We start from the raw sequence: 13,180 nt of genomic DNA, 5'->3' as shown, positions 1-13,180 counted from the left end.
TAAAGGTCATGGGTGGTTGGGGGATATTAGACCTATGTCGCTTTAGATGAGCGTTATTGATCAAATCACTATGGAGGGGTATTTTTGGGTCTAGAACATGGAGTCTTGTCATCAGACATAAATATCTAAAGGACCATGATTTCATATACTAGTTCCGAAAGGGTTCTATTGGAGCTATACACGAATCGACTATCTGGCTCAACTTTCACAAAGTTGCTAATATATTTCTACAACACCTGGCATGGAACATAGAATCAGGTGATAGAATTCTCATTGGTATAGATCACATTCTTGGTGCTGGTAATGATATTAAGATCCCGGAGAGACTCATTGTTAGGCCCCTATACTACTAGTGTAACCCCTTATTGTTATTAGTACAACCCCCTTATTATATCGTTGTACCCTTATAGTCCCCATATTGTTACTATTGTGCCCCATAGAAGCCCACTATTGTTATTATTGTGCCCTTACATTATTATTGTTATGTCGACTTTGATTATATTATGACTCCTTAGACTTCTATATATAGAAAGGAGGTCTTGTCATTTGTAGCATCCAAGAATTGTTCATTTATGTAATGTAAAGGAGGTTTCCCCCTCAAAGAGGCTGAATTCTGAGGCGTTGATCTATCTTTTCTATCTTTTTGTGAGTTGGTTTCATAACATTTGGTATCAGAGTTTTGGATTCTAGGGTTTCGCTGCTCCAAATAGGTCATCATGGCATTTTCGCTATAACTTCTTTTCTGCGACATTTCAGAAGCTAAGAAAAAAAACCAATTGAGAAGAAATCGCGCTAAACCTCGGGTCTGAATTTTGGAGCTTTTCGCACTATATTTGCGGAGATATGATCTGAGGAAGTTGGTCTTTTTGCAGACTCCTGAATTCCATTCCAAACAGGTGACCTGAGGAAAATCCTCATAACTTTCTCTCTGAGCATCGGATTGAAATTTCGTAAAAAGGTACCAAAATAGGACAGATTGTAGTTTCTTGTGTATATTTTTCAGAGCCAAAGGTCAAAACAGTGACATGTGGCACGTCGTACAAGTTCGCTCTAATGAACTAGTCTATAATCAGGTCATCGTGGGAGATTTGGCATAACTCTTCCTTGGAGAATCCAATTTGGATCAGACTGGTGTCATTGGAAAGAGGAAATAGAGGGCTATTGCAAGTGGCAATTTTAGAACTGGAAGAACAGAAATTATAGAGCTATAGTCGTTTCAAGATCGAGCTCCTAAAATCAAGAAAAGGCGATATGAAGAAGTTTGATGGCAAGGATCCGGTAAATTGGATACTTTAGATGGAGCAATATTTAGATCTACATGGTCTACCACTGTTACAAAAGTTATGTATTACATCTTCATATTTAGAACCAGATCAAATTTTATGGTATAAAGGGCTTTGTTCTCGTAAAAAACTTGTTACGTGGTCAATTTTCACGGAGGAAATGATAGCACATTATGAGGATACAAAGAGCAACACCACCTTTAGAGCAACACCACAACAATTGGAAAGAGTAAAAGAGTTTTGTTACATAGTGGAAAGTAAAATTATGGCAACAAGGAAGTCTACCCCTTACAACTATAAAGATGGAAGTGTTGTTTCTCCTAGCCTTCCACAACCTACAAGGGTTACACCACAACAATTGGAAGAGAAAAGAGAAAAAGGGCTTTGTTACAATTGTGATAGCAAATGCACTAAAGGTCATAAGTGTGCTGAGAAGAAATTATTTTACATAGATTATGAAGAGGAGGAAGAAAAGGATCAAGAAACATCAAAAGAAGAGTATATACACCAGGAACCAACCCCAGAGAAAAAAGAAATGAATCCGACCATATCTTGTAAAGCATTGGCAAGAATTACCACTCCTCAAACTCTCAAGATAGAAGGACATATCAAGAAGAAAAAGGTTCAAGAAGTGAAAGATCACATCGAGAAAGAAGAAATGAATCCAACCATATCTTGTAATGCATTGGCCGGAATTACCACTCCTCAAATTATCAAGATAGAAGGACATATCAAGAAGAAAAATGTTCAAGAAGTGAAAGATCACATCGAGCATCAAGAAATGAATCTGACCATATCTTGTAAAGCATTGGAAGAAATTACCACTCCTCAAACTCTCAAGATAGAAGGACATATCAAGAAGAAAAAGGTTCAAGCAGTGAAAGATCACATCGAGCATCAACAACAAGTTCTCCAACTTTTAAAGGATAATGCCACTTTGGTGCAAAATTGAATGAAACAACAGGTAGATCAACATTGTAGTGAAAAATGTTTTGATGTAGGTGATTGGGTATTTTTACTACTACATCTCAAGCAAACTATTTATGAGAAGGAAATGTTGGAAATACTACATGCACTTAAGAAATGGCAACCTTACCGAATGGGAAGACACTTCAAGGTAAAAATGGATCATGGTAGTCTTAAATACTTTTTAGAACAAATATTATCTATAAAAGAACAGAAAAAATGGGTCACAAATATATTGGCTTATGAGTTTGACATCATCTATAGAAAAGGGAAGCAAAATTTTGCTGCAGATGCACTCTCAAGAAAGGATGAGGATGTGAAAGCATTGTTTTGTGCTATTTCTATTATCCAACCAGATTGGATAAACAAAGCAAGGGATGAATGGAAGAAGGACGAAGAAGTGTGGGCACTCATTCAAAAGTTGCAGAAGATCCCAATTCAAACAATATTTCTAGAACTTGAAGAGGAAGGAAAAATCATATTGGAACCTAGAGCAGTCATAGAAACAACAATCCGATAGCTACGAAATCAATCAATTTCAGAGTATCTCATCAAGTGGAAGAACTTACCTGCTGAAGATTCCACATGGGAGGACAAGGATATTCTACAGAAGCATCAAGAACTACTCAAGCGTTGAGGACAACACTTTTCGAAGGAGAGGGGCATGTTAGGCCCATATACTACTAGCGTAACCCATTATTGTTATTAGTACAACCCCCTTATTATATTGTTGTACCCTTATAGTCCCCATATTGTTACTATTGTGCCCCATAGAAGCCCACTATTGTTATTATTGTGCCCTTACATTATTATTGTTATGTCGGCTCTGATTATATTATGACTCCTTAGACTCCTATATATAGAAAGGAGGTCTTGTCATTTGTTTCATCCAAGAATTGTTTATTTATGTAATGTAAAGGAAGTTGCCCCCTCGAAGAGGCTGAATTCTAAGGCGTTGATCTATCTTTTCTATTTTTTTGTGAGTTGGTTTCATAACACTCATACGTTTTTTTAAATGGAATAGGCATATATTTCTGGAGTCAAGCCATTTCACAATGGAGGGGTCCATGCCCAGTTTGGAAAAATGCACAGGAGTTAGGTCTATTTGGACATTGGGACCTGGTATGGAAATGGATAGTAGATGGTATGAAACAACTTGGGATATGTCGCGAGGGCATGCATGACAAGCTAATTTGGTCAAGAAATATGAAGACTGATAACATTCTTGTTGCTAATACATATCTCACTCTATGTTCCGAGGATGCTCAATTGAATGAGAAACATGTTCTATTTGCCTTCTGGAAAACCAAAATCCCAAACAAAAGCATCCTTTTTACATGGTTGGTTTTTCATAATAAAAATCTCACTTGGGATAACTTGCAAAAGAGACAGTGGCATGGACCCAGTATCTGTTTTATCTGCAAAAGGGAAGCAGAAAATAACAATCACATTTTCCTCAAGTGTCAACACACTGTCTAGGTATGGAAAAGGCTATCTTCACATATTGGTTTTCCATACATTCAACATGATTGCATTGTGAATTGCTTGAAGTGGTGGAGCTCTCAGAAGTCTGTCTGGAAACCCATTCCACTTATTCTATTTTGGGAAATATGGAAGTGGAGAAATTTATGCATCTTTCATAATTATACAGGAGATTTCTATAAGGTAATTGAAAGTACTTTAACTAATCTTACACTGCACACTTCTAATGAATCATGCTCCAAAAATCCGCGACACAAGAGGACTGATCTTCAGATGGAATACCCTATGGGTTTTTTTGATGGTGTTGCACAACGGAACACATGTGGTTGTGGTATTTGGATTGCCATCACAAATGAATTGACATACAAAATTCACTAGCACGGAGGAAGCGACACTAATACCAGGGCTGAAGCAATGGCCTTATGGGGCTTTCTGTGGTTCACCAACTTCCTTGATATCCCTCTCATACATATCTATGGGGATTCCAAAATTATTATTGATCAGATGAAGGGCAATGCAAACATCAACAATCCATTATTACTTGGCTAGCTGAGGAGAATTGAACTGCTATGGAATCAACATAACAATTCTACTATCACGCATGTTGGCAGAGAACAGAACAAGGAAGCTGATGAACTTTCGAAGAGGGGTTTACTTGGTAACATTGGTAAAATGCACTTGGAAATAATTCTGAATCATAATGTTATTGATGTAGGAGATTTTCCTTTTCCTGGGTAAGTTTCTACACCCCCTCTTTTTTTGTATATTTTGTATGTCACTAGTCTTAATACCTGTTAGTTTCAAGAATACTGGATGGAAGGACATGCTGCTATTTTTTACACTAGAACAGACATGAAGATGCAGTAGATATGCTGAGGGCATACTTTATTTTTGAGTGGTTTTTTTAGTTGCAACAACTGTGTCCTACATGATATTATTCTGGATGCGAATTGGGTCTATCGACTCTTTATTTCCATAATATGTTTTGCATATGGTAATATTTGGATGAAATGCTAGATATGAATTCCCAAATGGACTTGTATGATGTGGAACTTTGGACAGATACTGTATATCCTGAATATGATCATATAATATAATATATCAAACTTTTTTCGTATTGAAAAAAATAAATATGTCTCCAGCGTGAACTAACTCGCCATAAATCTAAATGAGTACCAACCATTACCTTATTTAATTCAATCTCAATTAACAAATTCATAATAAAAGCGCAGGAATTGGCAATTTTCCTTTCAGTGCATTAGCAATTTAACTTACTAATTTGATTTTGAAGATGTAATCCACATTACCTGTTGTGTCACCACCAACCCACAGGATGCCAAACCCAATTCCCCCTCCTGTAAAGTTCAAACCAACATACATGTTTCCATTAGCCACACATAGAATAAAATGGCGCCATCTATCTGTAGAGCCTCAACCGCCTATAAATTAGGAGGAAACTCATCAAAGTCTCCATCAATTCAAGAAGATTGGTATGTACTAACAACGTTTCAATAGCAAGATAACAGGATTTTGTGAATGTTGTGAGTGAGGATATTAAATATTCATTCCTTTCTCTTTTGAGTTTGGGGAAAAAATGTTAATTTTAGCACTAATTTGGAGTGAAGAGTTACAGAAGTTGCGTGATCGCGATTCGCACCTCACAAAAGGAGGAGCAGAGGCAGGGAGTACTGAGCAACTGCCGGCGTTGACATCACAGTCCACAACTCATCAGCTGGAGTTATTGGCAGGATTTGAAAACAATTCTAACACTTATGTTGCTGCTAAAATCGAAAGGTGGTTGTCTCTATCTATTTCATCGCCCTCTTCTTCGGCCATCTATAACATGATAGAATGCGTCCGCCCCTCATCCATTTATTGTATACATTACACATCGTGCTCTCTCTCTCCCTTTCATGTATTTAAATGATTTGGGTGTGGATGGTTGTAGGAAGTTATAGCATCTATGTAGTACATATTTGTTTACATGTTAATAGGGTAGGGAGAAATGCTAGAAGCTTGTTATTGAATATCGTTAATATTTGTTTATATGTTAATAGAGTGGGAGAGATGCTAGAAGCTTGTTATTGAATATTATTTATATAGACTTATTAAGTACTGTTCTAACATAAATTGAGAAGGATCAAATTTCTTTACTTGTAATTTTTTTTTTAAATGTAAAACATAATGTGTTATTTTTCATTGTTTAAATTATATTTTTCAATATTAAATAGAAAATATATAAAACTAAATAAATATTTTAAATATAAAAAACATTTTTTCCATATCTATATATATATATATATATATATATATATATATATATATATATATGAAGTTGATATTGACATAAATTAATTAAAACTTATATTCCAAATAGTTTATTTAAAAATTTTATTAATTTTTTTGAAAAATATAAGATTAAATTGTAATTTTGTTTTAAAATATTTAGTTTTTTATAAAATAAATTTTACAATGCAACCCAGTGATTATACAATGAAGGTCTAATTCGGTTCCTGTTTCTATGAGGACAAACCGATTTCGAAATATCCTAACAATGAGAAACTAACCAAACCATGCTTCTTGGGCGCCTATTTCTGGCCCAAATGCCTCCTTGTTGCCTCTAGAGTGTGGGTTCAAATCTTTGTTTAGTTTTTAACAATTTTGTCTGCTAGTTTTTTCCTGAAGAAGTTCAACCCGCCTTCAGCAGAGGGAGAGTCAATTCAAAGGGGACGGTAAAGAAATCATCTACGAGGGAAGAATTCGCACAAAGGAACAAAGTCGCAATTCATGGCTCAACTTTTACGAAGATATTCAAATCAAACCCAGAGATCATGTTCTGTGATAAGAAAGGGTTTTCAGGATAATATGGAGCATTAATAGGGACAAAATGGTGACGAATCTGTAAAATGGGCCATTTGTTTTTACAAGGAAAGAATTTCACTTTCTGGATCGATATCAATTGAGGAATAAGGTCACGAGGAGGGATTCTTTCCAGCGGAATGAAGTAGATTAATGATCATAGTTTTTCGTCACTTTCTGGATCGATATCAATTGAGGAATAAGGTCACGAGGAGGGATTCTTTCATGCGGAATGAAGTAGATTAATGATCTTCTTTTTTTTCCGGAGAAAAAAAGCGAACTTTTTATATATAAAATGGATAAAAAGTTACAAGCAGATGCATAGCATTCAGATGCAGTGAGGATTCTCCCTCAACTGACCCAGAGAAAAGAGACTCTTCTCTGAAACTAACCAAAGACATCAAAAATCCAGATCCCCTGTTGTTGAGAACAGGTTTATCCCTTTTGCAAAACAAAAATCAAAACGAAGTCTCAGCCTTTTAGGGAAGAACCAAGACTCTGTTCCAACTGTTTTTGATCCCGTGGGCCTCCATGAGAGGAAAACAGCCCACTAAACCATAAATACGCCCAAAACACTTGGGCAGTGAGTAGATTAATGATCTTGTGTTCAAATAAATAGCGAATTGAAATGTAACTTTCAACATAACAAAGTTTACCCATAGCCATAATTTTACTGTAATATGATATATATTATTCGACTAGAAATTTGTTCAGTTCAACATTTCCCAAAGAAAAAGAAATCCATAAATACATTCAAGAAAGAGACCTATTCAACAATACTGTCAATATATTGTCAACTAGTTGCAAAATCTCGGTGAAGACTGATTTTTCAAACAATAATCAGGGTGAAGAGTATTTAACAAAACTCCCAAGTCCAGTAAACACACTGCATTAAAGGTATTTTTAAGATATTTTTTTAAGACAAGAAATCTTTTTCCTTAAAAAGCCATTTTTTATGTTGGTTATTTTACATTAAAATTTAATATCAATTGAATTGTCTTAAATATAAAATTTAAGACATAAACAGTGTGAGATAAAAATATTTTAAGATAAAACTTTATATTTATGACAAAACAAAAATAGTTTAAGACAATTATTTTTAGATAAAACTTAATATTTAAGACAAGCAATTTGAGACAGATATTTTAGGACAACTTTATATTTAAGACAAAATAATTTAAGACAAAAACGATTTGAGACAAAAATATTTTAAGACAAAACTTAAAATTAAGATAATGGTTAGTTAAGATGAAACTCATTTAAGACAATTAACAATTAAGACAAAAACATATCAATTTAAGACAATATTATCTAACAACTGCAAAATTGACTCCCACAGTGTGCCCAAAGTCCGCGAGCTTGTAGGTTACTACTGTCTCGCGCCTATTCCGAGGCTGCTATTTCACTTACCATTGGTGTTATCTTATATAAAGGCAACGATTTGTTGGGATCTTCGATTTGTGGGGGTAGCCGACTCTAAAGAATGTGACAACTTTTCCTCGCAAGATTCTCTAGACATCGATTCCTCTTTTGTCCCTTCGATCTCTATTGATACGATTAGAGACAACTTGTCTTGTTTGTCGGTTCATTTAGCACTACTACACAGAGGGGGCTTTTAAGGCAACTTTTTAAGACAAAATAAATCTTTTCTCTTAAAATTTTCAATACAAGGTGTTGGAAATAATACTGAGAGGGGGGGTGAATCAGTATTATCAAGCCAAATATTCCCTTTTTCAAATTCAGATGATATACGCTACTTCAGTTAATTAAACCCGCATATATACGCAACTATGTCGAAATAAAACCGCGTATACAATGCAAACTTATAATTTACTTTATCTATCAGATGTTGATTGTTAATCTGTGTATCATAATCAATTAACCAGCAACCAGGAACAGTAAAAACAAAGCAGATGACAATCACACACAAGAACACAAGATATAAGGTGGAAACCCAATGTGGGTGAAAACCACCTGCTGCAATTCGTCTCTATCTTCTTTTAATTAGAAACTTCTTTTTACAATTGTACTGGTGCAGTCATTTACTAGTACGCAGGCTACAACCTGCAGAGAGCTACAACCCTCTCTCGTTTTCCAGCTTCTCCTGGAAGGGAGCTACAACCCCCTTACCTCTTGCACTAGCCAAGATACTAGTACGTAGGTGCTGGCCTACAGAAGGCTACAACCTTCTCTTTCTTTCAGGGACCACGTTTCATAAATTTTCAGACTGGATCCACAAATAACATCAATCAAACATCAAGAATTTCTGCATCAACCAATCACCTTTTCACTAATTAGCACTGAATCAATTAGGCACTTCTCTGACGATTGTACCCAGATCACAGTAACAATAACCACACAACAATTCTGAACCCAGAACACTGCAGCAATAAACATAAGCAGCAGGATCACAACTCAAAATATATACGCTACTTTAATAGCCTGAAACCTGCGTGCATACGATTCTGCGTATGGAACAACCTGCGTATACATTGTTTTCCTTCACTGAACCAGCGTATATACGCGCCTTCGCTTCACTGAACCTGCGTATAGATCTATAAAGGATAATTCACTCTTTCAGATATAAATAACCCAGATTGTCAGTTTTATAGATCAAGCAAGCGCCACAAATAACAGATCAAAATCATACAAAGATACCATCATTCAAGCTTAAATATTATGATCCATCAATAGAACTTATCCTTCTCTTTGTGCTAAGGTTCCTCCTTCATTCAGATCCAGATCTGCACCATAATCCAATTACCAGTATTCTAGATCTAGCACTTTATCAGATATTCAATAATAATTCAGATAATCTTTGCCACTTGTTCTCCTTCCTCTTTTATAGTTTTAGGCCTTCCACAATACCACGATCCAAAACCATAATAAACAATACCAAGGACCCAATACCTGGGTTCAACACTTCTGACGAGATACCATGGTCCAAAAACATAGGTTCAAATACCGAGGACTAACTACCACGAACCAAAAGTAAGTTCTCCAACATATACACGCTTTTCCTTGCATGAAAGTGCGTGTATACGCATACGCGCCTTTGAAACGTCTAACCCGCGTGTATACGCGTCTTCGTCTAGATGAACCTGCGTATATGTCTTTTCCTTCATTTTGAAAGCCTGAACTGAGATATGTTACCAGGGAAAATTTTAAGAATCCCCCCTAAATTTACATGTATAATAAATGGGCGAATCTCCATGGTATATAGGAAAAATGGAAGGCGATTTTATCAATAATATGATATGTATATATAATTTTTTGGCGAATCTCTCACCAGGCATGGCAAATATTTTACTCAATTATAAAATCTTTTGTTTATTGAATACACAAATGAAATCATTGCATTTCTTTAAAATATCTTTTGAAATCAAAATTACCGAAATTACATATGATAACCTAGTGGGTGTAGGATAAAATTCACCTGTGCCATTCACAGAAAGCATGAGAAAAAAACCTAATACTATATATAAAACCAAGAAAAATTCAAATTCATCACTTCCAGGGACCTCGTAACCACCCTGCCAATACACAATTATGTTCCTGTTTGCAATTAGAAAAATTACCCAAATTACAATTTGTTTACTCCAGCATATGTTGGAAAGTTATAGAAGGATGACTAGTGTAATCAATCCATCCCTTTTAGCCCTGGATTTGTTTCAGTTTAAACAGAAGTATACAAATATACTTGTCCAATGTCTATGCTTTAACCATTCACCTTAAGATGTTTTTACAAAATAATTTCCTAAGTCTATTTAATATCTTCATTATCATAAAAACCAACCTATATCCATCTTAACTCCACATCTACCACTCTTAGGGGGATGAAATCTATTTATCCCTCTGAGCACTTGGTAGACCCAGAATTAAGATGGATCTAAGATGATAGAATTTCCCCTTTAAATAGTCTATGCTCACATGAATACCATGGTATTACCATGGGTGAATACCATGGGTTATCATAAACCTGGAGCTTAAAAATTACTATTAGTAATTTATAAAAATTAATAAAATTAGTAGTTGATTTTAATTTTATTTTTTATTTTAACCAAGCTAAAATGTTTAACATACATTAAATTACAACATCCATTTTTACTCTTGATTGGATCAATATTTTTTCACTCTATGCTAGTTTTCATATCACAATATTTGATACCTCTCAGGGGTTAGTAGATCCAAAGTAAAGATGGATCTATGCTGGTTTAATTCCCCCATTTAAATAGGCTACATTCCAGGGGAATACCATGGGTCACTACCATGTGCCATTTTTATTTTTATTAATACAAATATTAGGGTTAATAATGTTTTTTTGCATAGTATTAATAACAATCTAGTCCATGGTATTTGTCCCATAGTATTTTGCCCATAGGTTTCACCTAAATATAACGCATTTTTTGAGTGTTCGTAAATATAAGGTGACTTATGGAGTAAATATAAAAAAATGTTTTATTTGTTTACTATACCTCTCGTTTATTTATATTTTTATTAATTTACCATACCTCTTTTACAAATATGGTATTTCGCCCATAGGATTCACATAAATAAAACCTCTTTCTTGAGCCTTCATAAATAGAACAAGGGTTATGGACTAAATATAAAAAAAGGTTTTATTTATTTACCATGCTTCTAGTTTATTTATATTTTTATTTATTTACCATACCTTTTGAGTAAGTATAAAAAGATGTTTTATTTATTTACCATACCTCCACTTTACTTATATTTTTATTTGTTTACACCCTTGCATGTATATAAGGTGACTTATGGAGTAAATATAAAAAATGTTTTATTTATTTACCATACCTCTCATTTATTTATATTTTTATTAATTTACCATACCTCTTTTATAAATATGGTATTTGGGCCTTTGGCCCATAGGATTCACTTAAATAAAACCTATTCTTGAAAATGGGTGAATAGATTCATTTAAATAAAACCTATTCTTGAAAATGGGCGAATGGAAGGTTGTAACTCCTAATTTCAAGGGCTAAATTTACCTTTTTTACCCTCTCCCTTAAAATAAGGTGGGCTATTTGAGGTGATTTGTAAAAATGTACTATAATACAAAATATTCGCCCACTAAAAATTTAAAACCCCTTAATTTCGCCAGAGGGCGAACATTCGCCCCTAAAATTTTCTATGTCTGTTACCAAAGAGAGTTGCCATCAAGGACAACACCTGTGCCATAGCTCCAAACCTGTGCCATAATGCCAACAATCTCCCCCTTTGGACTTGATGGCAACCCAAAATCCTCAAAGTCATTCTCCCCCTTTGTCATCAAGGGCAAAGGGTTGTGCTCCCCCTGAGAACATGCTGAAATCTCTGCCCTGCTGTGCTGACCATGCTCCCCTTGACTGTAGGCAAGATCTGCAAAAAGATGTTCTTCAAGAAGAACCATGACTTATACATCATAAACGACCTTCCTATCACCAAAAAACTCAATACATACATCCATCACCCAACCAGGTGGGGATACATCATAAATTTACATATGACAACCATGTTCATTACATGTTCATCCCAGGCATAGTGGGGAAACCAAAATAGGCCGTTACATGACCTTGACACCATAAAAGAGATACCACAAAAGAGATACATGACATAGAGTCGAAATATCTAGAACAAGACTTATGAAAGTCACCAATAACTGATAGCAGCAGCATCTGTCAATCACCATTCAGATCAGCAACCAAGATTTCCTTCTGTTCTCCCTCTGCCTTTGTTCCACTTGAAACCAACAACAGTTGTGAACTAGAACCAAAAGCTTCTAAGATAATGCCGACAATGCATTATTGGAAGATTATCTACTCCCCCTGAACCTGTGCCGGATGGTCTCTGTCAGACCCATATCAGAATATCTTCAACTAGAGCCTGTCCCTACTGATATCCATCAAATCTCCATATACGCGACTGTCTCTGCACAAACCGGCGTATGTACGCAAATACTCCTCAGGAAACTCGCGTACACCCATTTTTCTCTGAAACAGACAAGTTTTAACAGCAAGATGATGCATCAACTACTCCTAGCTTCTGTCTGAGGTATTCAAATGTCTCCCTGGGCAGTGGTTTGGAAAGAATATCAGCAACTTGTTCCTTAGAAGGAACATACTTCAATTTGACCTTTTGTTCCAACACTTGTTCCCGAAGAAAGTGATACTTGATCGGTATGTGCTTGGTCTTTGAATGCATTACTGGGTTCTTTGAAATGCTGATTGCACTTGTATTATCACATAAGATGGAGATAGGTGGTGTACAAGTGATTTGAAATTCCTGCAAGGTTTGAATCATCCACAAAAGTTGAGTGAAACAAGATGCATCAGCCACATATTCCGCTTCAGCTGTGGATAAAGCAATCAAACTCTGTTTCTTGCTAAACCAAGATACTAATCTGGAACCCATAAAGAACGCACCACCACTTGTGCTCTTCCTGTCATCCACGCTTCCAGCCCAATCTGCATCTGTATAAGCATGAAGAGTGAGATCTGTATCTCTAGGATAACATAAGCCATAGTTTTGACTTCCTTGAAGATACTTGAAAATTCTCTTCACTTCCTGAAGATGAGTTTCCTTTGGATTTGCCT

This window comes from Pinus tabuliformis, chromosome 6 (genome assembly GCF_031772625.1).
Source record: "Pinus tabuliformis cultivar Carrire ecotype Pingquan chromosome 6, CPIR1, whole genome shotgun sequence".
Taxonomy (NCBI): Eukaryota; Viridiplantae; Streptophyta; class Pinopsida; order Pinales; family Pinaceae; genus Pinus; species Pinus tabuliformis.
Note: the sequence above shows the minus strand (reverse complement) of the source record.